The sequence below is a fragment of the Rhinopithecus roxellana genome, chromosome 19 (genome assembly GCF_007565055.1).
Source record: "Rhinopithecus roxellana isolate Shanxi Qingling chromosome 19, ASM756505v1, whole genome shotgun sequence".
Classification (NCBI taxonomy): domain Eukaryota; kingdom Metazoa; phylum Chordata; class Mammalia; order Primates; family Cercopithecidae; genus Rhinopithecus; species Rhinopithecus roxellana.
Genome location: NC_044567.1, coordinates 35910166 through 35936189, shown reverse-complemented (window position 1 = coordinate 35936189; position 26024 = coordinate 35910166). Strand labels below are relative to the sequence as shown.

Sequence of the window (26024 nt, the reverse complement as noted above, 5' to 3'; positions counted from 1 at the left end):
CAGCCAGTCTCAGCTTTCAACATGCCTTCCTCACTAAGTTTAATCATTTCTGGCTTTTGATTTAAAGTGACGGGTGTGCAACTCTTCCTTTCCCTTGAACATTTAGAAACATTGTAGGGATATTAAATGACCTAATTTCAATATTGTTGTGTCTCAGGTAATAGGGAGGCCTGAGGAAGAGAGAGATGGGGGATAGCTGGTCTGTGGAGCAGTCAGGACATACGCATTTATCGATAAAATTCCCTGTCTTCTATGGGCAAGGTTTGAAGCACCTCGAAACAATTACAATGGTAACCTCCAAGATCACTGATCACAGATCACCATAACAGATACAATATTAATGATAAAGTGAAATATTGAGAAAAATGCCAAAATTGTGACACAGAGACACAGCATGTGAGCATACTGTTGGAAAAATAACCCCAATAGACTTGCTTGATGCAGTGTTGCCTCAAACCTTCAATTTTAAAAAAATGCAGTATCTGCAATGCACAGTAAACCAGAGCTCAATAAAGCAAGGTATGCCTGTAATAACTAAAAGATAAATGATAAACTTACCAAACAGCAGAGGAAAACAGCTGAAACATGTTAATAATGAGAAGATCTGAGAAACTTCTTAAAGAGATTAAAAGATGGAACTATAACAGGGTGGTTTACAGACTCCGAGTATAGACTTACTAGGTCCAAAATGCATTTAATAAAACTTTCAGATGACAGAACGTGGAGGACTTTCAGATAAACAAAGAGAGAAGTAACTATACAAAACCTTTACTGAAACTACTAAATGACAGACTTTAGCAAGAAAGACTGAATCCAGAAGGAAAGCAAGATGTACTAAAAGCAAGGGTGAGCTGGGAAGATGGTAAACACACTCATCCATCCAAACGAGCTGTGACTATAAAATTTTAAAAAGTAATATGTTGCTTGGATTAATAGCAGTTTTACCAATGATAAAATTAGAATGAGAGGAAGGTGAAGTGGAGGGCAGTGTTAAAGCATTTTATTTTTTATTTTACTTATTTCTTTATTTTTTGAGACAGGGTCTCACTCTGTAGCCCAGGCTGGAGTGCAGTGGCATGATCACAGCTCACTGCAGCCTTGACCTCCCAGGCTCAAGTGATCCTCCTGCCTCAGCCTCTGGAGTAGCTGGCACTGTAGGTGCAAGCCACCATGCCCAGCTAATTTTTGCATTTTTTGTAGAGATGGGGATTCACCATGTTGCCCAAGCTGGTCTTGAACTCCTGGGCTCAAGTGATCTGCCTGCTTAGGCCTCTCAAAGTACTGAGATGACAGACAGGAGCAACTGTGTCTGGCCTCAAGCTTTTTAAACCCTTGCATTGATAGAGAAGGATTGCAATATTAATATGAGGTTTTCTTAAATTAATTACCATGCAAAATTTGAAATGTAACCAATGAAATAATAATTTCTAAACTGGAAGGGGATTCAATAAAATAAACTTGATTACTCCAATAAAAGAAAAGAAAAAAGCAAACAGACATAGCAAATGGAGAGCATCAAATAAGATGATAGAAAACAAGTCCAAATTTCATCCAGGCACGATGGCTCATGTTTGTAATCCCAGCACTTTGGGAGGCCGAAGCAGGCAGATCACTTGAGGTCAGGAGTTTGCGACCAGCCTGGCCAACATGACAGAACCCCGTCTCTACTAAAAATACAAAAATTAGCCGGGCATGGTGGTATGCGCCTGTAATCCCAGGTACTTGAGAGACTGAGGCATAAGAATCGTTTGAACTTGGGAGGTGGAGGTTGCAGTGAGCCGTGATCGCACCACTGCAGTCCAACCTGGGTGACAGAGCGAGACTCTGTCTCTAAAGAAAAAAAAAAAGAAACAAGAAACAAGTCCAAATTTCTAAGCACAGGGGACACTCCACATCTGTGGGTTCTGCATTCAAGGATTCAGCCAATCCCCCGCGCCCCTCCCCAAAAAACAATACAATAAAAAAAAAGTAACATAAATGCTAAAAAATGTGGTCTAATAGCTATTTACATAGCATTTCCATTCTAGCAGGCGTTATAAGTAATTTAGAGAAGATTTAAATGTATACAGGAGGATGTGTGTAGGTTATATGCAAATACCATGCCATTTTATATAAGGAACTTGAGCATCCATGGATTTTGGTATCCTTAGGGGGTCCTGGAACCAATCCTTTGTGGATACCAAGGGGCAACAGTCATCAAAATAAATTTAAATGGATTAAAATCTAATACTAAAGACGTCTCAGACTGGATAATTTACTCAGAAAAAGTAAATCTCTGCCAAATAGCATCTGAACCTTTTGAGAAAATCCCTACTGCCTTTAATCTTCCTTGGGATATTTCCCTCCTGTTATTTTCTGCACCAAGGGGTAAAAATGCAGGTTGCTGAGCACTGGCAGAAGGAAGTTCAGGGTACAGAAAAAATATCATTAACACATGTCATGAGGTGCTGCTGATGGAGGCAGAATTGCTTTCCTGGATTAACAGTAAAAACTTCCTAAAACCCACCTAATCTCTTTAAGCTTCCTGAAGAGCAGTGGTAATTCAGCTTTGTGGTCCGCGAGACGAGTCCAAATGTTTTATTGTGCAATCGTAGATTGGCCCATTTATTCAACAATAATTAATAAGAAATTAATTTTTCTTAATAATTAAGAAAAACTTACTGGGGCTCATAGTTGCGGTTTTGTGATCTTTAAGTTGTCCCTTTCACAGGTAATTAATCGCATTTAAAAAATACAGAAACGTGTATTCAGCAAAGGAAGGAGCTGCAGCCACGTACTCCAGTAACAAATATCCGTTGCCAGAGAGAGAGAGAGACAGCAGCCTCCAGTTCAGCGTTGGGGACTCGTGTGTGTCCTCTGAAAAGGCTGTTTCCTGAGGCTTTGCTCAACTATGACCCTTTGTACTCCATTCACTTCGTGATTCCCAGAGTTTGAGAGTGTCGGAGCTGAAAGAACCTCTGGATTTCCGTGAAGCTGCTCTAGAGATGAGGACAATTTACGTGCTCCCTCTCTGGCCCCCACACTAGGGTCAACACGGACGTCGCTGCCATTTTCTTAGTTTGCTTACATCCTCACGAAATGCCTACATACATCCTGCTCCAGTTCCCTTGGCCCCAGCTGGCATAGGTCTTCTTGAAGAATGACTTGAGTGAAATAAATGCAACGTTGGTAGCAAACAACACACAGACCCTCCAGGTAACTGAAAGAGCTCAGAATATGTCGTCCCTTCTGCAGCAGAAAGCTCCCTCCTAAATCCCTTTGTTCCCCTTGTACCCCACCTTCAGTTTCTTTCCATACCCCGATCAACGTAAAGAGATGATGTGGTTCTACCCTTCGCTGCGGTTCTGGCGAACATTTCAGAGACTCATCACTGTCCCTTTTTCCAAATGGGATATAGGTATCCCTGGAGGAGGCAGGGCTGGAGGCAGGGCTGGGAGAGAGGGCTGGGGAGGAGGAGGCAGGGCTGGGGAGGTTAGATAAAATGATTCTCTTCTCCCTGCTTCTCATTTGCATCATACAAGATAACAGGTATGTATTTTTCCCACTTATCATGGACCGTCAAGAATCTATGGAATCTTGTTTAGGGCCCCTTTAGGTCTGACTCAATTTCTTTACCCCAACGAAATGAGCAAACAACAGCTGGCTGACTTAGCTTTTCAGGCTCTCTATCGGGTCCCAACACATAATCCCCTTGTAAAAGAAGCTAGGGCCTTCCAGGCAACAAAAGTTAGGCAGAAAAATCGTCTTTCTATGAACTCAAATACTGTCCTGTCATAGTAAATATAAGATGGTTTATGGTCACAGGGCACATCGACTGTCTTCATAAACGCTGGCTCCTGGAGCTCAGCTGGGTGCCTTGATATTTGACTCTGGATGGAGTTTGGCCAGTGGAAACGTTTGCCCGTGATTTCCATCAATGTAGAAAAACAGGACTTAGAGCTCATAAATTCTCTGCCTGGCCAGGGGTGGGGATGGGAGTTCTATTGTAGGGCCTGGGGGAAGGGCCTGAAGCTTGACGGTGGAGGATGTTAAAGGACTTCCATCAGGATACTGTTTCTTCAGTTTTTGAATCTGTCTTTCATGGTGGACATTTTTATAGGGCCATTCAATCCCAGGATGTAATGGAGATCAGAGCGGGTGTGAGGGGGCTGCAATGTCAGGAATTGGATAGGGTTACTGTCCCTCCCACCCGCTGTCCCTCGTGTGTGCCCGGGCAGCCACACTGGTGACAGGATGTGAAATGTTCACAGAATGGACGAGGCTGTCTGTCCACGGCACACACGTCTGTCCCTGCCTCTTGCAGAATGAGCGGTCCTGGACTCCTCCAGACCATGACTGTGTCTGACTCATCTCCTGGCACGTGGTGGAAGCTCAGTCAACTCTTGCAGGCTGCGGTTCCTTTTTCCTAGAGACAGAGCCGGAGTTACTGCCTGGCTATTCCAAAAAGGCAGGGTGGTCATGGCGATGGGGAGAAGGGAAAGAAGAGGGAGGTATATCCGTTATTTGTTCACATTGTCAGGTATTGTGAGCTGTCACAAACACTGGTCTTTGCTTGAGAATTCAATTGTTTATAAGGGACATGGGCAGCATGACTTTGTCAATTGCAAGTTTCTCCTCCAACTAAGCTCCTGGACCCAGTGTCAGCCCATGCCACTGAGAGCTTCATCTGAGGAAGCTGCCTTCAGCACCATACAGAGCCGCACCCTACACCCTCCTTTTGCCCTTTGTCTCTCCTCTTTGTACCCTTGGGATCCGGACATTGGCACTGGCACAGTTCATAGCTCTGTCATTTTCCGGCCTGTGTGAGTGAAATGCCTGCTGTTGGGTGTGGCGTCCATCTCCTGCTGGAATTCCCCAGTGTCTCCAGCCTGGTGGGAGGTCTGAGACATTGTGGACAATGCATTTAAGAATGGTCTGGTGGCCAGGTCCAGTGTCTCACGCCTGTAATCCCAGTGCTTTGGGAGGCCAAGGTGGTTGGATCACGAGGTCAAGAGTTCGAGACCAGCCTGGCCAACATGGCGAAAGCCCGTCACTACTAAAAATAAAAAGAAAGATGAGCAGAGCATGGTGGTAGGTACTTGTAATCCCAAATCCCAGCTACATGGGAGGCTGAGGCAGGAGAATCACTTAAACCCAGGAGGAGGAGGTTGCAGTGAGCCAAGATTGCACCACTGTACTCTAGCTTGGGCAACAGAGCAAGATTCCGTCTCAAAAAGAAAGAATGATCTGGTATCTCAGGGTGAATGCTCACAAGAAAATCAGCAGCAGGGGGAAGGAAAAATGCAGTGCAGTGTCACTTCCTAAGGCAAGAGACTTAGGTGGTGATGGACAAGAATACACAGCCATACCCAAAGTCCAAACTTCCTTTCCTCTAGGGCAATGGGTCTCAGTTCCGGCTGCTTGTTAGAATCACCTGGGAGCTTGTAAATACCAGCATCCTTGTTCTGTCCCCAGAGATTTCTACTTTTATTGGTCTGAGGCGGGCTCCAAGCCATCTCTGCATCTTTTAAAAGCTCCCGAGATGATTCTAGCATCCATCGAGGAATGGAGACCTCTGACTGAGATGTGTTATAAACAGAAATGAGGGAGATGGAAGCAACGTGTTTCTGATCTCTTAGTGGATCATCTGTGCCCCCCTCTCCCATAAGCTACGCGGTATCGGGATCTGTGCTTTGCTGTACAGTATTGCTGGAACTTAAGTTTGAATTTTACCAACCATCCTTCTGTAAACTTGAGGAATGTCACTTTAATTTCCTACACTTCGGTTCCCCTGTCTTTTACAAGAAGAAAACATTTTAATAAGTTTTCCTGAGGTACTAAGTACTTCAGTTCCAAACCAGATTCTCTACTAGGCACCTGTGTTGATATCGTACTTTGATCAAAATGGAATTGCAATAATTAATTATTTAGAGATATTTACTCATGATATTTAGGAATGGAGCTATATTTTAGTAAGCTCACTTTACCATACATAATAGGCAGGATATCCAGACTAAAAGAAACTCTATATTCCAAACCAAAACTCCAGACACACGCTGTAATAAAATTTGTTTTCCTCCATGTTAAATGTCCTGAGTATGATGATTGTATTACGATTACTTAGGAGAATGTTTTTGCTCTTAGGTAATAATACATGTGGAAGTATTTGAGGTGAGATGTCATGATGTTTAACTCTCTATTACTGTTCAGAAAGGATATATACAGTTACACACACACAGAGGCAAAGGTGGCAGGGAAACAGAAATGGTAACTCTAGTTGAAGAGTATGTGGGTAGGCTATAGTGCAATGATGCTATCTTGGCTCACTGCAACCTCCGCCTCCTGGGTTCAAGCGATTCTCCTGCCTCAGCCTCCTGAGTAGCTGGGATTACAAGCATGTGCCACCACGCCCAGCTAATTTTGTGTTTTTAGTAGAGGTGGGGTTTCTCCATGTTGGTCAGGATGGTCTTGAACTCCTGACCTCAGGTGATTGCCTGCCTCGGCCTCCCAAAGTGCTGGGATTACAGGCATGAACCACCACGCCCGGCCAATACACTCTTACTACTGTACCTTTCCTGTAACTTTGAAAATTTTCAAAATATAAATTTAGAGGATCAAATAATTGTTAAGAAAGCAAGATGGGCTTATTGCAAAAAAACCAAAACTAAACTTGCTGCTTCAAAAATGAATAGTAATTGCACAGCCTAAGCAAAAAATAAAATAAAATAAAAATGTATATTTGCACCTTGCTCCTTAGTCTCCTCAATTGCCTTAGGGACAGCCCGTGCTTCCATTCTGTACCTGGAATGTGAAGAAGAAAATACTGTTCACTGAATTTGGTAGGAACATGTTCATTTCCATTTCTAGAATTTTCTAAGGGGAAGGATACTTTAAAGATAATCAATTGCCTAAGACCTTAATAATTAATAAATTAGACAATAACAGATTAAACATATATGATAAAAGATCAAACTTTTATAATATATAATATAAATAAAATTATATCATAAAATCTAAAATTATATCTAACAATATATGTAATTAATATGCTATATCATTAAATTTTATATAAAATATTAAATTATGTACATATATAATTGAATATATATTCACATGTAATAAAAACAGTATATTTTCAAAAATATTTTTACTTTTAGGTGTAGGGAAGAGTGTAGAAGTAGAGTTTGGACACATAAATCTCTGAATTTCTAGATGCTTGAAGAGGTGTCATCCATTAATACGAAATTACCTGTTCCAGATTTGCCTTGGGTGGTAGCCCCCAGCTGAGGGGCTAAGAGACTGGAGTAAAACCAAGCATCTCCACCCAGTGTCTTTTTTTGTTGTCATAATAATACTAACAGTTAATATTAATTGAATACTCATATGTGCCAGGCTCCAGGCTGATTTGTATTCCTTGTTTTACATAATTGTTACAATTTCCCCATGAGGTAGGTATCATTATTAGCCTTTGTACAAGGGCATAGCTGAGATTCAGACAAGCATTGTCACCTATTGAAGGTCACATCACTACTAAGTGGTAGAGGCAGAATCTGAGCACAGAGCAGTATTATTCCTGAGCTCAAGCCTTAAACCATTGTAATCTACCACCTGGCCCTTTATTATGACTTTTCAGTAGCATTGTGGTTTTTTTCTTCAAGGGCTGTTCTTTACACTGGCATTTCATAAACATTTTTGTGACAATTTTTTAGACTTTCTTGTTTAGCTTCTTTGCTGATGCGGCTCTGCAGTCTCTAATCTCTTCATTATTCCATTCTTTTAAAAAGCATGTACAATATATTAAGCCTGAAAATGATACAGATAACCTCTCATGTGCCAGATTTGATATTTTGCCATGTTTGTTTGTTTCAGGCATAGCTACAGATAGTGATTGTTTTAAAGGAAATAAACTGGTATAGTTACCAGATTCCACCCTCTGCCTTCCTTCCCTCGAGATAATCATCTTCTTTAACATTTTTATCATTTGCTTTCTTACTTTGAATTTTTTATTGCTTACATATAGCATAAATCACTACTGTTTTTGTTGTTAAATTGTATAATAGATCTTTGAATTTTATTTTATCTATACATTATTGAAATACATAGTACTTTATACATATTATATATAATACCATATGTATATAGTATAAAGTAATGTTTTCAACATTAAAAATTTTTTGCACATCCAATTTTTGTTTGTTTTAGAGATGGTGTCTCACTGTGTTGTCCAGTCTGGTGTGCAATGGTTATTCACAGGGACAACTGCAGTGCACTACAGTCTCTAACTCCTGGGTTCAAGGGATTCTTCTGTCTCACCTTCCCAAGCAGCAAGGAGCTACAGGCTCGAGCCACTATGCCTGGCTTTTCAATTTTTTTCTTAAATCTCTTATAAATGAAATATTGGTGGACTATAGCTTTCCTGAGTCATAGATATTTTCCCTCAAATTTCTGCAGAGTCTGCTTCCAGGTGTTATGGCATGTAATGGTGTTAAGTAAAGGCCTTAGACCACTTCTTTTATCTTGCTTTTAGGTAATTTGAAGGATTCTGTCTTTATTCTTAAAATTCAAAACGTTTACCAGGACACAGCAAATGCTTGTCCCTTTTCAGTAATTTTGTTAACGGTGAACGTTTTCTGTCTGCAAATTCCAGGTCTTGAGATCTTTTTCCAAAACATTCAATGGCCTGCATCGTGGAGCTTCGTTCTCTGATCTCAACCTGTCTGCTCATCTTCCCGTTCCCATCTCTGAATAGCTTTTCTCTGCAGCCTAAGAGGAGAGGGCTTCAAGCTTGGCCTCCACAGTGATACTTAACCTTCCTACTTTTGTATTTTCAGTTTCTCTGAATGATTTCACCTGTCCTTTTCTCATTTCTGCTCACCTCTTAAGTAGCTGCTTCTTAACCTGTCTTTATTCTTACTATTTCCAATTTCATCTCTGTCTGATGAAGTCCATATTTACATTTAGTGAGAGTATTGGACAGGTATCACTTAATTCTTACCTCGGGTTTTTGTTGTTGTTGTTGTTGTTGTTACAAATCTTTTTTTCTTCCCTCTGAAAGGTGCCTTTGCTGTCTCTTTCTCTTTAGAGCTTGTCTTTTTCTTTCAATTTTGTAACTTCTCTTTCTGATGTTGGTGGTTATCTGTTGACTCACGCTTAAATGTTCAAGGGTTTTATTCCGGCCTTTAATTTGCTCAAAAAGTAGAGTGTGTGATTCACCTCAGATAAATAGGAGGTCTAGCTAATGAAAAAATCCATTCTTATTAAATGATTCAGCAACTGTGAAGAGGGGAAAAGAGGTGGAATTGCAGAGCACCCATTAAGGAAACATTTCAGGGCCGTCCTCCGACCCGTGGTCATTTTTGTGAATCTGCTGGGCTAGATGTTTGCTTTGTATGTATCCTTTTGTTTGTTGGAAGTTTGATGTTCTCGTTTGTTTTAATTTGGGTGAGCTAAGGCGTCTCTGTGGCTCTACCATTTGACTGCGTTGAACCTATTGCCTATTCTAGTAACTGCACTTTCAGGGAACATGTTTGCTGTCCTAAGGATGTTCTGCTGGGTGCAGGCATGTGCAAGCATGGCTGCCATTGAGTTTCTGAGTGCATTTCTGTTTATGCTGATTTCGCCTTGCTTTTTTTTTTTTTTTTTTTTTTGAGACAGAGTTTCGCTCTTTCACCCAGGCTGGAGTGCAGTGGCACGATCTCCACTCATGGCAACCTCTGCCTTCCGGTTTCAAGCAATTCTCCTGCCTCAGCCTCTCGAGTAGTTGAGACTACGGGTGCCTGTCACCATGCCTGGCTAATTTTTGTATTTTTAGTAGAGACGGGGTTTCACCATGTTGGCCAGGCTGGTCTCGAACTCCTGACCTCGTGATTCACCTGCCTCGGCCTCCCAAAGTGCTGGGATTACAGGCATGAGCCTCCACACCCAGCCTCGCCTTGCTTTCTAATTCTCCCTAAATCTAGGGAGATTGAAGTCTTTCTGGTGTAGCCCCTCATCACACCACATACTGTTTTCGGGAAGGTGTTACATCTGTGCAACATGGCCCTAGTGTCATCCTTCTTGATTCCTCAAAGCTGAGCGTGGATGCCACCCTTCCCTAGGGCTCAGTAATGAAGAAGCGCTTCCCAGATTTTTCTTCTTCTTTGGTCATTGTGCATACGATTGGGAGAAAGACAAGAGAAGGAGGAAATCTAATGAAACCAAAGGTATCTTTTATTTCATAATTTGTGCCTTTGCTTTTTTGCTTAGAAAACAGTTCTTCAGGAATGGCTTCACATTCATCTGTTTTCAAGTTCTTATATGTAATATAATATACTCTCAGGCACATTGAACTCTTAACACATCTGGGGTTGACTTTTGCATATGGTTTGAGGTGCTGCTGGAGCTTTATTTCTTATCTCAGGTAGTTAAATGATTGTCCCAGCACCTTCTGTTAATTATAAATCTCTTGCATTTTTATTTTATGAAAAAAATGACATATTTATGAATGTAGGGGAATTTTGTTTTGTTTGAGTGTTAGGTCCAAAACTCCACAGGTAAGCAAGTTCTTAATACAGTCTAACATCGACTTGAGAAACTCTTTTTTTTAATTTTTTGAGACAGAGTCTCGCTCTGTCACCCAGGCTAGAGCGCAGTAGCGCGATCTCGGCTCACTGCAAGCCTCCGCCTCCTGGGTTCACGCCATTCTCCTGCCTCAGCCTCCCTAGTAGCTGGGACTACAGGCGCCCGCCACCATGCCTGGCTAATATTTTGTATTTTTAGTAGAGACAGAGTTTCACCATGTTAGTCAGGATGGTCTCGATCTCCTGACCTCATGATCCGCCTGCCTTGGCCTCCCAAAGTCCTGGGATTATAGGTGTGAGCCACTGAGCCCAGCTGAGAAACTCTTTAATCAAGTCTAGGATGGTTTTGAGGCAAGATGCTTCCACTCTAAGGGGCTCTCGGGGATCTGGGGACCTTGGAGAAGACAGGTGAGTCTCAGCCCCATTTCTGTTTTCTAGGACACAGGCTCCTAGTTGAACACCAGGCTAAATTGCCTGCACCATTTCAATTGTGCTGTGTCTCCCCATTGCCAAGTTGCGTCTGTGTAAGTGAAACGGGTTTAATGTTGAATGTGACACCCCTACAAGAATAGGTTACATTTCTTCCTCCACCTGTTTCCATTCCCATACTGCTTGAACCATGGTAGGTTTATATGAACAAGGGTTTGGGAAAGACTTCCTGGAGTGGAATGGAGGAAGGATGAACTCCAGGCAGGAAAGGCCCACCCAGCAGGAGGCATAAGGGTGTAATCTGTGCTAAGGAAGCCATAGGTGTTTTTGTTCAGCAGAAATGGGGGTCACCACCAGGGAGGAGTGGGTGATAACACTGATGAGGTAGGTAGTGTGGGACTCCATTGGTGAAAATGGTGAATTCTAGACTGAAATGTTGGTGAGTTATTTGCAAATCAGACAGGTGCCGCTGAATGAGGTTAAGTGACATTATTCTCAGGGGGCTTGAGGAATACTAGTTTGGCACACCAGGACACAGGGTGGAATACAGTCAGGGGGCAGTCTGCCTGTGGGGAGATAATTTATGGGGATATTGCTATCATTTGGTTTCAAGATAATAAGGTACTAGAGTTGTTGGGGGTGAAGGGGATGGTCGAGGAAGGTGGTATCTGTTAAATCGTCGGGGATGGTATCTTATCCCAATCCTGCAGGTTTTGAAAATCTGGATGAACAGTTTCCTCTTCGTGCTTGAAAGACAAAACCTTTGCCTTATCTCTCTTTCAAAAGGAGGCTGAGCATGCTTCGAACTAGATTGCCTTGGTAGGTCTGGGGACTTGACAGTTCCGAAGTCAGCACCCCTCTACAAGAAAGGCAGTAATCAGCTGAGCGCCCCTCGGGGTTTTGCACTGAGCTGCTTTGAGCACACAGCCCACAAGGCATCACAGAGATATCAGCACCGCACAGGGCCTAGCGGCTGTCAGATGTCAGCTCTGGTAATGACTGTATCTTATAAAACTTTGTGAATTTCCCATTCCCCTTGTGAGCACTTTTATTTCTCATTTATATTTTTTAATAAGCTTGATACATTATACATTGCTCATTTGCTACTGAAATTGGAACCAGTAGAGCAATAACTGGCAATTACCTCCTGAGCACTGTGAATTTTCCTGCTACTTTTCTGGAATCCGTAGAAGGCTCAGAGCTACTCAAACCACCAACCAGGCTTCAGTCTTGGGCTTTGCAACCGGACCAGTAGGCTTGCCGAGCCTCTGCCTAGAACACAAACTAGCCACTCAACAGAAACTCAGAAAAAATGTACAATCGAATGTCTGCTTGTGAGGCAGGAAGTTTTCAAAAATGTTCCTTTTCCTTCTGAATCTGTGATTTTTTTTGAGTCTCCAACTCTCATGCTTCCTGGTGATGATATCAGTGGCATCACTCTCTTATCTTTGTGTCTAATTTTCCTTGCAGACTCCTGTCTAGAGTTCTTATAGGACAATTATTAGATCTCTGTTGCTCTACAGCCCCTATCTGTAAGCGGTATCAGTGGAAGCGGTATCAGTGGAATAAAATTCCTCCTGGATGTTATTTTAAGGGAAGTTTGATTAAGATGTGGATAGTTAGGTAAGGGACCTATTTGCAGGTTTCAAAGGAAGTACCTGAGAGGGGAGAATGTGTGAGAGAAGGGGATTAGGGATGATGAGCTTTTAAAAAGTTATTTTGATAAATAAGTATTATTTCATACATCTAGAAAGAACTCTAGGAGTTACCAGAAAAGAGTAAGTTAGCTGGCTAGGGGCACTTCAAAAGAAAAGCCTTTAAAGCAAGTAATGATGGGGACAGGTGTTTGATTGGTAAGAAATCAAATCAAAGACATTCAGGGGATTTGAACTGCTGTTCGGAATCTGAGATACCGATTTTTTATTTAGAATGTAATCTAATCTGGACTGGTCTTGAAGACCCCAACAAAATCAAGGGTAGAGAAGATCTTGGTTGTTTCCACTAAGAGAGAAAGCACAGTATCCTCATCAAAGAAGCCCGTGATGATGCTGTTATTTAAAGCTGCCAGTGCAATCATGGCCTCTGGCTTAAATCATTGCTGAGTGCAGCCACAAGACCCACTCCTTTCTGCAAGCAGCTTCTCTTGCACAAGGTATGTCATGGCGGTCTTCATGGCCAACCCCAATGCTGCGCCTGCTGGGGCATCAGTGCTTCCTGTCCTGTGAACTTACAGAACGCCTCTCCTCAACCCAGCACTGTCGTTGCTGAAGGGAGGAACGACTTCAGCTCTCTAGTTAGCCATAGAGACACAGTGGAATCATTTGTAACTGGGAATCTGTATTTTGTTTGCACCCTTTTAGCCAAAGCAATTCTTGTAGACTCTGCCCCATGAAAAACAGAAGAAGCTTTAACTAACATGGTCCTAGAAAGACCAGGAAGCCTTAGAGCCAGGGGACTAGAATTCCAAATGGCATGACAGGCAACTTTTCTAGGCAGTCAATTACAATTTTCCTTCTTGCTTAAAGGGGAGGACTATAAGTCTACCAGAGAGGGAAGAAGTTCTTGACTTGATCTATTCAAGGCTCAAATAATGTGCATGCAATGGAAAATGTGAAAAGTGGGAAACCCTTTTCTCCAGTATACCACATCCATTTCCACTTCTTAAGTACAAGGGCAGCTGATCATGCTGAATTGGGAAAGGCTTTTGCTGTGCCTTTCTTTGTCTTAATTTACATTTGAAAAAGTTCTACAGACTTGCCTAACGTAGTTAATCATTTTGGGTTCAGCACTCTTCCTCCAACCAGTAGGCAGAGTGCTGGAGAAAGACACATTTCTGTATAAATGGGGATTCTCTTTATAAGTAAACTTAGAAATGAGGTAACAGAGCCAAAGCCAGCCACCTAAGATGAGACAGAAACAGCCTCCTCTGAATCCCCCTTTGACATTGCCCTTGAGAATGCTTCCATGGGGAAGCTGCATTGATCAACGCTGGAATCGTATTTTGCCCTGCCATGCCTGGTGCTTAAGTTATCAGTATTGTGGTGAGTCAAGGGAAAATTAAAGTGTTCAAGAACCAAATACAGCAATTGCCAGTCACGCAGCAATAAAATCAGGTCCAAATCAAATCAGTAAGTGCCCATCAGAGGTGTCCTCTGCAGGCAGGAATAGAAAGAGGATTCAGACAGGGTTCCTATTTTTACAAAGCATGCAGCTTAGTTAGATAGAGTAGGCTCAGATCTGAAGTGTTAGCTAGTAATCCTCAAGTTAAATTATGTAAGAAAAAAAATACAAGAGGAAGAGGAAATGCCACAAGGAAATATCAAATGCGTGGAAAATAAATCATCATGATCAAGTTGCATAAAGGAGGTCATTGGACCTTAACTAATAAGGATTTGATATGATCAGGAAGATGATCAAGAATGAAATTCTAGGAATGAGAAGCTGTTTGAGGACAAGGATGAAGAAATAAGTGAATACAATTTATTCAAAAGAACGTAAAAATACCCCCCCCCCCTTTTTTATTCTTGAAATGAAATTTTTTTAAGCAGGGAAAATTGTTTAGAACCAAAAGTGAAGAGCTCTGGCTGGGCAGTTTTGAGATATCTAGTAGCCCCTTCTGAACAGGACAGCAGTATGGCCACAGTGGTGGAACTGTTTATCTATCCATGAATTGCTGTGTGAGTGTTGGAAACCTCTGTCAGTTGGGTATGGCTGCTGTAGCAAGTACATGGTGATCCTGTATTTATTTTTAGTTTTATTCATTTATTTTTTGAGACGGAGTCTCTCTCTATCACCAGGCTGGAGTGCAGTGGCACGATCTTGGCTCACTGCAATCTCCGCCTCCCAGGTTCAAGCGACTCTCCTGCCTCAGCCTCCCAAGTAGTTGGGATTACAGGCACACACAACCATGCCAAACTAATTTTTTTTGCATTTTTAATAGAGACAGGGTTTCATCTTGTTGGCCAGGATGATCTGGATCTCCTGACCTCATGATTGTTGGTATTTTACTCATTATAGATTTTTTGTGTTGATGCATTTTTTAATCTTTATATCTGTTTTGTTGTTGTTGTTGTTTTGGTGCTCTCCTTTGATTTTGCACCTAAAGCAAGTAAGTACCTCATTTGTCTTATCCTAGTCTTGGTCCTGAATGTATCTTCAAATTTTAGTGTCTACATAACAAAGTTTATTTTTCACTCATAAAACTGACAGTGCAGGTGTTCTTGGTCAGGTGACTCTGCTCCAAGTGGTGATTCAGGGACCCAGGATCCTCACACAGCACATGCCTCTAAGATTGCTGAGGGGCTCAGCTCCACTCCAGCAGCCAGAAGCAGAAAAGAATACGGGACACGTGTGTGGAGGGAGGTTTCCAAAGACCCGACTAAGAAGCAATGCACATCATCTCTACTGTAATTTCCTTGGCCAGAGGTCATTCACACCCTGTGCCATACTGGAAGGAAGGTTGGCAAATGAGGTGTAGCTGTGTTCTCAGGAAGAAGAGGGAATAGCCTGGGTGAACAGCCAGTGAACCTTTCTGCCATGAGTCCTGAAAAGAAAATTTAAACTGAAGTCATTCAAAATTTAGTCCATGTGCTCTAAAACACTAAAACAAAACAAAATGATTACTACTACTACTACTAAATAGATTCAGTTATCACATAAACTTGTATATGCTGTGTGGTGTTGCATATACAACATTTAGCAGATTCACAATGCATGCTGGCGGTTTAAGGTTCTAAGAATAAATGAGACAAGTGTATTTAAATTTAACCTTATATCCCCCAATATCTATATGACCATGGAACCTTCTTTCCATAGAATATTTATCAGTATCCTGTCGGCACTTTGGAGATAGTGGGTCTACAGGAAAGGAAAGTTTAAGTTAATCATTAAGAAATGAATCAAGATTCCTCAGGGTACAGTAACTAATTCAGTTATATGAGTTGGCAAGTCTTTATGGTGAACTAAAATAAGCTAGTTTTGTGACTTTTCCCAATAATTTTCCTAGACACTAAAAGGAACAAAGCACATGGCTGAAGAGCTTCCTGTGTGACAATCAGCAAGGCAACATGTTACGTCTATATGGAGGTTTAGGGGGCTTGGCTAGGTGATGTTCAATAGTCCAACGCTGGAGCCCAGTAGAGTGGAGAGCAACCACCATTAGAAGAGGATGAATGGACTTAGTGCTTTGGAAGTCATCAGTGTTCAGGAAATTTCCCTGAGGTCAGAGGATTGTTGAACAGCAGTGGAACAAAGGAATGTGGCAAGAGGAAATTTTTACACAGAAGGCAGGAAGAGAGCTCAGAGGCTGAGCAGTGCAGTGCAATAACAACTATGTGCCTTTGTGGGTAGGTGACATTGTGTCTGGAATTTATTCCTTCTGGTGGGTTCTTGGTCTCGCTGACTTCGAGAATGAAGCTGTGGACCCTCACGATGAGTGTTACAGTTCTTAAAGATGGTGTGTCCAGAGTTTGTTCCTTCAGATGTTCAGATGCGTCCGCGTGGTTCGTGGTCTTGCTGACTTCAGGAGTGAAGCCACAGACCGTCACAGCAAGTGTTACAGCTCTTAAAGGTGGTACATCCAGAGTTGTTTGTTTCTCCAGATGGGAATGAAGCCGAAGACCCTCGTGGTGAGTTATAGCTCATAAAGTTAGTGCAGACCCAAAGAGTGAGCAGCAGCAAGATTTATTGTGAAGAGTGAAAGAAAAAAGCCTCCACAACCTGAAAGAGGACCCAAGGAGGTTGCTGCTGATGGCTCGGGTGGCCAGTTTTTATTCCCTTATTTGGTCCCGCACATATCCTGCTGATTGGTCCATCTTACAGAGTGCTGATTGGTCCATTTTACAGAGTGCTGATTGGTCCATTTTTACAGAGTGCTGATTGGTGCATTTACAAACCTTTAGCTAGGCACAGAGCACTGATTAGTGCGTTTTTACAGAGTGCCAATTGGTGCGTTTACAAACCTTTAGCTAGACTGAGAGCACTGATTGGTGCACTTTTACAGAGTGCTGATTGGTGCGTTTACAAACCTTTAGCTAGACACAGAGCGCTGATTGGTGCGTTTTTACAGAGTGCTGATTGGTGCGTTTACAAATGTTTAACTAGACTCAGAGCACTGATTGGTGTGTTTACAAACCTTTAGCTAGACACAGAGTGCTGATTGGTGCATTTTTTGCAGAGTGCTGATTGGTGCGTTTATAAACCTTTAACTAGACACAGAGCGCTGATTGGTATATTTACAATCCTTTAGCTAGAAAGAAAAGTTCTCCAAGTCCCCATCTGACCCAGAAGCATAGCCAGCTTCACTTCTCAACGTGTGGAGTGAAGACAGCTAGTGAAGTCTAGGAATATGGTAGACTAGAGGATAGGATTAGAGATCGTTTGTTAATATGAACACTATCCTGGATGTTAAGGAACATGGTGGATATAATGGACTAAACGTGTTCCTGCAAAATTCATACGTTGAAGCCCTTATTTCCCATGGGATGGTATTGGTATAGGTAGCACCTTCAGTAGATAATCAGGTTTAGGTGAGAGGATGAGAGTAGAGATCCTATGATAGGATTAGTGCCCTTATTAAAGGAAAAGACCAGGGGTTTCTCTGACTCCTCAATGTGAGAATGCCACAGAATATGGCCATTTACAAACCAGAGAGAGAGCCCTAACTAGATGCCAAATCTGCCTGCACCTTGATCTTGGAGCTCCCAGCCTCCAGAACTGGGAGAAATACATATTTGTTGTATAAACCATCTTATCTGTGGTATTTTGTTATAGCTCCCCAAAGTAAATGTAACAATTTAGAAAAGTAATACAGATACAAAGTCGTCAGACAATGAAAATGGCTACTTGAAACCATGAGAGTGTGAAAGTGAGAATTTAGACTTGATTAGTATATTTAAATAATTAGGACTACTGTGCTGTGTTTAATAACACCATACCTGAGGCCAAACGTGTGGATTGGTTTTTTTTTTTTCTTTTTCTTTTTTTTTTTTTGCTCACACCAACCAATTCTCCAACTCTCCAGACACCAAGTAGGTCTCCAACAACTCAATTCAATTCTGACACTATCTACCTGGAGTTAGCATCCTATCCCTGGAGTTAAGGGCTCAGTCCCTCCCACAAGGCTGCCCCATATCAGATGCTAATCTCAAGTCCCAGGCCTCCTGTACTTCTGACTGACTGACTAAATATCAAGGTTTCTCATAACCCCTTTCTTGGGTTCAATAATTTGCTGGAACAACTCAGAGAACTCAAAAAAGACTGTACTTATTATAACCGGTTTATTGTCAATAATACAATTTAGGAACAGCCAAATGGAAGAGATGCTTAGGACAAGGTGTGGAGGAAGGGCATGGATCTTCCCATGTCCTCTCTGGGTGCACGGCCTCCCAGCACCTCCATAAGCTTTCTGAACCCTGTTTGTTTAGGGGCTTTTATGAAGTTCTGTTACATAGACATGATGAACTAAATCATTGGCCATTGTTGATTAGCTCCAATTTCAGCCCCTTCTCCCCTCCATGGAGGTTGTAGGGTGAGGTTAAAAGTTCCAACTCTCTAATGGTGCCTTGTTCTTTCTGGCAACCCATTCCCCTGAAGCTATCCAGGGGCCCCCCAACCATCGGTCCTCACATTTACTTGCAAAAGGTACTTACCACTCCGAAAATTCCAGGGGCTTTAGGAACTGTGTCAGGAACTGGGGACAAAGACCAACTTTTTTTTTTTTTTTTTTTTTTTTTTTTTTATGATCACAGGACTTTAAAAGTAAAGACATAGTGTTAGATGCTATGGGGAGGGATGGAGGTAAAGACTTATTTTCTTCCCTTGAGGTGAATGGGAGTGACGCGTGGGTCTCTGTGTGAGAGGCATGGTCGTAGAAGGTAATAGCCAAAGGAAATTTGGTAATCATGAAGTCTAATGCATATTGTGTGAGGGGTTCCTAGGCAACTGAAAAACATGAAATTCCATGGCTGAACACGTTTGCTAAAAGTTGCATACCATATGAAGTTTCATACGGCTTAGTAGCCCATTGGAAGGCTTGAAAAGTTTTAGAGTAAAGATTAAACACATTTTTCTCAGCTCTCCCTACACTTGTCTCCAGAAACCCTTTTATCGTGGCACAAGTATTTTCATTCATTCAACAAATATTTATTGAATATCTGCGCTTGGCACTGTACTACAAAAAGCTGGTATTCTAGAGAAGGCAGTTTAAGAAAATGATGATCTTGTCCAACTTCTGCGTTTTTCAGGTGAGCAAATGAAGTCTATGAATAATCATATATTAGTCAAAGGAGGTAGTTAAAAACAGAGGCTGAAAGAGGGGGTGCCATTTCCACAGGGAAATCAGTAGGAAAGATGTACTGCAAGATAACGGCAATTGAGAAGCGTGATATGGGCTGGGTGCGGTGGCTCACGCCTGTAATCGCAACACTTTGGGAGGCCGAGGCAGGCAGATCGCAAGGTCAGGAGATCGAGACCATCCTGTCCAACATGGTGAAACCCTGTCTCTACTAAAAATACAAAAATTAGCTGGGCGTAGTGGCACACACTTGTAATCTCAGCTTCTCAGGAGGCTGAGGCAGGAGAATCGCTTGAACCTGGGAGGCAGAAATTGCAAGTGAGCCAAGATCACGCCACTGCACTCCAGCCTGGCAACAGCGTGAGACTCTGTCTCAAAAAAAAAAAAAAAAAAAAAAAAGAAAGAAAAGAAAAAAAAAGTGATATGGAGCTGTAGAAATAGTTTGGGCAGCAGATTCATTTTTTTCTGAGAGTGGCATATAAAGATAAAGGACTAGATAAGATGAAACTGCTTGCATCCTGGTGGTGAGGAGTGGGTCCACGTGGTAGACAGTTAATTTTAAGTCAGAGAGGGAGGACAGGTGGAAATTAGGCAGAGAAATGCACGTACACACACACTCTCTCTCAAGCGACCCCCAGAGCTGGCAAGAGGGTGGAGATCAGATTCACCTCGTACTTTTTAAAAATTATTTTGAGATGGAGACTCCCTCTGTCACCCAGGCTGGAGTGCAGTGGCACAATCTCAGCTCACTGCAGCCTCCGCCTCCCGGGTTCAAGCGATTCTCCTGCCTCAGCCTCCTGAGTAGCTGGGACTATAGGTGCGCACCACCACGCCCGGCTAATTTTTGTATTTTTAGTAGAGAAAGTTTCACCAAGTTGTCTAGGCTGGTTTCGAACTCCTGACCTCAAGTAATCCACCTGCCTTGGCCCCCCAAAATGCTGAGATGATCGCCTGATACTTTTTAGCATTGTGCTGGATGTTCTGAGTGATGCAGACATGAGCAATGGAGGCTTCTCCCCATATTCTATGGAAGAGGTGATGCAGCCGCAGCTCCACGGGTTATTTCAGGGGTCACAAAACCCAAATCTCTGTGGCCCAGTGGAGTGTGACAAAAGATAAACAAACCTCTTCCATGCAGAGAGATGCATAGCTCTCCGGTATAGGTAGGGAGAAAGAAGGAAAGATTTCTTAGATAGTGAAGGCAGGCCAATCGAAAAGGCCAGAAATAAAACTCCACCAGGGGCCGGGCGCGGTGGCTCACGCCTGTGGTCCCCGCACTTTGGGAGGCCGAGGCGGGCGGATCACCTGAGGCCAGGAGTTCGAGATCAGCCTGATTAACATGGAGAAACCCCGTCTCTACTAAAAATACAAAATTAGCCAGGCATGGTGGTACATGCCTGTAATCCCAGCTACTTGGGAGGCTGAAGCAGGAGAATCACGTGAACCCGGAAGGTGGAGGTTGCGGTGAGCCGAGATCGTGCCATTTTGCACTCCAACCTGGGCAACAAGAGCCAAACTCCGTCTCAAACAAACAAAACAAACAAAAAAACCTCCACCACGATGAGAAGCAACCTCTGTGAGGAGTTACTGGGGGAAGAGTCCCCTGTGGAGCTAGCATTGATGTCTCCATTCATTGTGCAGGTCCCTCTCACACTGCTTTCATTACTTGAACATGATCTGGTGTCATTAAGATATCAATTTTATTTAGGTATATCTGCATTGGCAGTTTAATTATGTCTGGGTAAGGCCCGGTATTTATTCATGGGTGATCTTGGTAGTTGTCAGACACCAGCCTGAAGATAAAGGCGTCCATGCCTGAGGAATGCTAATGCTCCCCAGCCTGCCATTTGACAAGCGCACATGCCAGTTACTACCAAACTGATTATTTCAATCATTAACAACACATGCGTCAGCCTCCTTCACCCGAGATTGCCACATGCATTCATCTTTTCATAAACAGTTATCTGACAAGGGTGCTGAGAATTGATGTTCTGGGGGGAATTGCCCAACTTGCCTTAGCCACGGATGCAGCAAGCTGAACGCCCCGCTTAGCATCGTCATTTCATTAATCAGATTAGCACAATGCCCAGTTGAGTGAGTACCATGTTCTTAAACAATCTCCAATCAGGGTTCCTTTCTATTGTCCATGCTGGTGGCTGCACTTTGATTTTTTTTTCCTGGAGGATTCGGCTTTGCAGATCCCCTTAAAAAACCTGGATCTTTGCTTATCCCACCACCCATCCCATTTATAATAATTACTCTTGTTCCAAGGAGCAGGGTGCAGCGAGAGGCTCTGGGTTTGTGGAGGCGCCATCTGCTCCTTATTGCTCACCTGAGTCAGAGCCTCCTGACATCACTTCTCCGCAGCAATGAGAGCCAAACATTCACACAAAGAGGCCGGGGCTGTGCCAGACGGCGCAGGGCCTGAAAAGTGATGAATGAAAGAAATGTGAAACAGCAAAACTGCTCCCAGGCAGTGAGCCCCTCCTTTAAAGGGTGACTCAGAAAAGGCAGTTTCGCCTTAGTTAGAAAGGTCGTCCCGGACCCTTACAGCCGAAGGACTAGCATTTGTTTCTCTACACTCACAGCTTGTACAGATCGCATCTCACCCATCGGGGAAAAGAGAACATTCTGTTCAATTTCACTGAGGCTTTTTGTTGTTCTTCTTCTTACTATGTAAGGCAAACTTCCAGGGTTTGGGTTTTTAATGGTTTTATATGATTGCCTTTTCATGAGACACACAGTTACATTTATATTTTTAAAGCAAACCCAAAGTAAGAAAAAAATTATATACTTTCATCATATGAATGGAAAGTATGATATATTTTTTCTTTCCTTGAAATATTTTCATTTGATGATGCAAACGGCATGATGATGATAATAATGTTTTCTATTTATTTGTTGCTTTACGAATATATTCTTTTCAATTTTCACAAAAACTATACTTTCTCTTTAAAAAGATTTTTGGAAACTGAGATGAAGAGACTTTGGACAACTTGCCCAAGACAGTGAGCTACTTAGTGGTAACCCTTGATGAGTGGGTTTTAAAATCCTACTTTTACCACATAAAAGTCATCATAGAGTCCTGCTAGTCCAACATTCTTTGCGATGCTCCGGAATCCAGATCGATGGTTATTTATGTGATGGGATCTTACCCACTTTTGTTATGTAGCTCCTTCTCATTCTTCTTTTGAAAAGCTTTAACAGTTAAAAATTCTTTTTTTATAATTGAGCCAAATACCTTATTTTTTAAAACATTTCCAACCAGTTCTAGATTTCCTTCCAGATTCACAGAGAACGAATCTGATTCTCCATGTATTAGGTTGGTGCAAAAGTAATCACAGTTTTTGGCGTTGAAAGTAATAGCAAAAACTGCAATTACTTTTCACCAAGCTAAAAGTAGTCACTGTCTTCAGATATTTAAAAACAGCCATAATGTCTTCTGGAAACTTCTCTTCTTCAGGCTGATTCCAAATGTTGAAGTTATGTGGCACTGTATTAGTCTGCGTGGGCTATGTTGGAGGAAAAAAAGTCTTTTTTCTCTACTTCCACACATCACTTGATATAACACTTTTGACACTACGTTCTCCAGCACACATCATCTAGGTGTCTTATTCAATTCAGTTCTGACACCATCAACCTGTAGAGAGCATCAGATATCATAGGTTAAGGGCTCAGTTTCACAAGACTGTCCCCCACTTTAAATGCTAGTTGCGAATAGTATAACTCTGATTGACTGTCTGGCTATAAATTGGGGTTTTCCATGAACCCTTCATTAGATTTGTTTAATTTGCTACAGAGGCTGACAGAACTCAGGGAAACACTTATGTTGACCCACTTATTACAAAGGATATTACAAAGGATACAGAGGAGCAGCCAGATAGAAGAGATGCGTAGGGCGAGGTATGTAGGAAGGGGTTTGGAGCTTCCATGTACCTGGGGGCACTACCCTCCAGGAACCGCTGTGTGTGCAGCTCTCTGAAAGCTGTCAGAACCCAGTCTTGGGTTCTTGTAGAGGCCTCATTACATAAGCATGATTGATTAAACCATTGGCCATTGGTGATGAACTCAGTCTTCAGCTCCTCTTTCCACCCCAGAGGTGTGTGTGTGGTGGTAGTAGGGGAGCTGAAAGTTTCAACCTTCTAATTACAACGTTCCCCTGGCAACCAGCCCCCATCCTGAGGCTATCCAGGAGCCCCAAGCCATCAGTTATCTCATTAGCATTCACTTATTGCTTTAGATTCCAAGGGTTTTGGGAACGGTGAACCGGGAAACAGGAAGACCAAATATCAAAATATGGTAGCCTGTGATGTTTCAAAATATCACAAGCTACCATAACAAAGTGCCACAGGCTGGGGGACCTAAACGACAGTTTATTTTCTCACAATTCTGGAGGCTGAAAGTCTGAGATTGAGGATGGTAAGATTGTTCTCTCCTGTGACCTCTTTCCTTAGCTTGCACATGGCCACCTTCTCTCTGTGTCTTCACACAACCTTTCCTCTGTACAGACATACTCCTGGTATCTCTTCCTCTTCCTTTAAGGACACCAGTTCTGTTGGATCAGGGCTCCATTCTTACAACCTTACTTAACTTTTTTTTTTGGAGACAGAGTCTCGCTCTATTGCAGTGGCACAATCTCAGGCACCTCAACCTCCACCTCTCCCGGGTTCAAGTGATTCTCATGCCTCAGCCTCCCAAGTAGCTGGGACTGCAGGTGTATGCCACCACGCCCAGCTATTTTTGTATTTTTTGTAGGGATGGGGTTTTGCCATGCTGGCCAGGCTGGTCTCAAACTCCTGACCTCAAGTGATCCACCCGCCTTGGCCTCCCAAAGTGCTCGGATTACAGGCATGAGCCACTGTGCCTGACCCCTCATTTAACTTTAATTACTTCCTTTAATGCCCTTTAATCTTCAAATACAGTCACATTGAGAGTTAAGCCTTCAACATACCAGTTTTGAGGGGACATAATTCAGTCCATTCCAGGTATCAGTGAAGTCAAGGCATCCGTTTCCTCAATATGCTTTACTACATGAACAGCAAGCCAGGACTGTTCACAGTTGAAAGAGGTTTCTGGAGGTGTGTGAACCATCTGAACTTCATCCTCTTTCTTCAAGTAGTCTTTAGGACTTGTGTCCACTCAATGAATCCTATGGAAACTGCCAACAGATGGCCACCTGGTCAAGATGTTCAAAGGCTCAACCTAAACAACTTTGAAAATTATCAAAACTAAGGCAAAGGATATGATTCTACTAAAGAAAGAGACTTCTTAAGGAGCAAGAGTCTCTAGGAACTGACTCTTCGGCAGCACTGAATGTAAAATTGGAATAACCACTCTCTCAAATCTCGAAGAAACTGGACTTAGCGCTTTTCTTTTTATTAGAATGTGTTTGGGAAGGTGGACAGGGTGATTATATTAACTGGCCCTTCCATTCCCAATGTGTGTACCAAGAGCGAGTGAGACAGTGATGAATTACCCAGGATGAGGTTAGAATAATTTAATAAAAAGAGGTGGAAATGGGGTCTTTAATTCCTAACCTTTTGAGCTGTGGCTAAAATCCATTAATAGAACATGGATTAAGAGTCCAAAGTAAGATTACTCAGCATCACCCGCCAGTGAATCACTCTGGCACTTGGGTCAGAATTAATATCTGAGAATTCTTTGAAACTTTATGGCTGGAATTTTTCTTTCCCCCTGGCTTGGCTTCTTTTGTAGTCTTAGCCTCTTTAGCAGAGGAGATAGGAAATCTTTGGCATCCATTCAAAAACTCATTCAAACCACAGGGTAGAACTTTAAAGGAGGCCTTTGGGGATATGTGGGGTCAGTTGGAATAGTTTATATCATAGCTTTCAGTTTAAAGAATTTTTCTACAGCATCAGTAGGGAGAATTATATCACAATACATAAATAGATTTAGCAGGATTTACAAATCCACATGTGTTCTGTTAAGCAGTCATTTTCAAATATTTGATGACCTTAGAACTCCTAGTTCAAATGAAATTTTACACTGAAGTGAAAATGAACAACACTGATACAAGGGGAGTTTCTCTGCTAAAATGAGGGTGTGAGGTCATAGAGATCCCTTCTGCCTTTCCCTTTTGCCCTTTTGGGTAGCCCCCAAGGGGAACAAATGCCAAGATCTTCCAGGAAGATAGATTCAATGCTTTTTTCTCTAGGAGACTCTTGTTCTACAGTGAAGTTACCTCAATGAACCACAGAAATGTGTGAGCAAAAGCTGATCATTAAGTAGTAAGTCACACCTCTCCTTAAGTTTTGAAAAATATTTTGAAAATGATATCTGGTCTTCCAACATAAATGCGGAGATGAAAGAAAACAGACTTTTCTTTCTCCACAGCAGCAGCACTTAAAAGTCTTTGACTATTTAAACTACTGGAAAAAGGTACATTTTATCAATTGAGCATGCATTTCTAATCCATCAAATCATACAACGTTGAAGATGGAAGGAACCCTAGAAATTGAAATCAAATGAGGCAATTACACAAAGTGCTTTGGAACCTGTGAAACATTTTGCAAGAGTATAATTTGATGATGATATTTAACCCCTTCCACTAACTAGAGCTTTACTGTGCCTTTAATGTTTAACCCTGAACCCTTTGGCAAGAACTCAGAAAGGGGAAAACCACCCTGCCCAGTGTCAAGCTGCTGGTCAGTGACACAGATAACACTAGAACATTATAGATTGTTGCTTGAAGACATTGTGATCAGTCATAAAAGCCTAGGAATCAGAGGTCAATCAGAAATTAG

At 42.2% G+C, this 26024-nt stretch overlaps 1 protein-coding gene across 1 annotated transcript in view; it reads left to right on the top strand.

The window, feature by feature from the left end:
• The window catches only part of HS3ST3A1 (heparan sulfate-glucosamine 3-sulfotransferase 3A1), a 105019-nt gene that overhangs the window by 34244 nt on the left and 44751 nt on the right, over positions 1-26024 (top strand). The gene's annotated exons all lie outside the window — the stretch shown is intronic.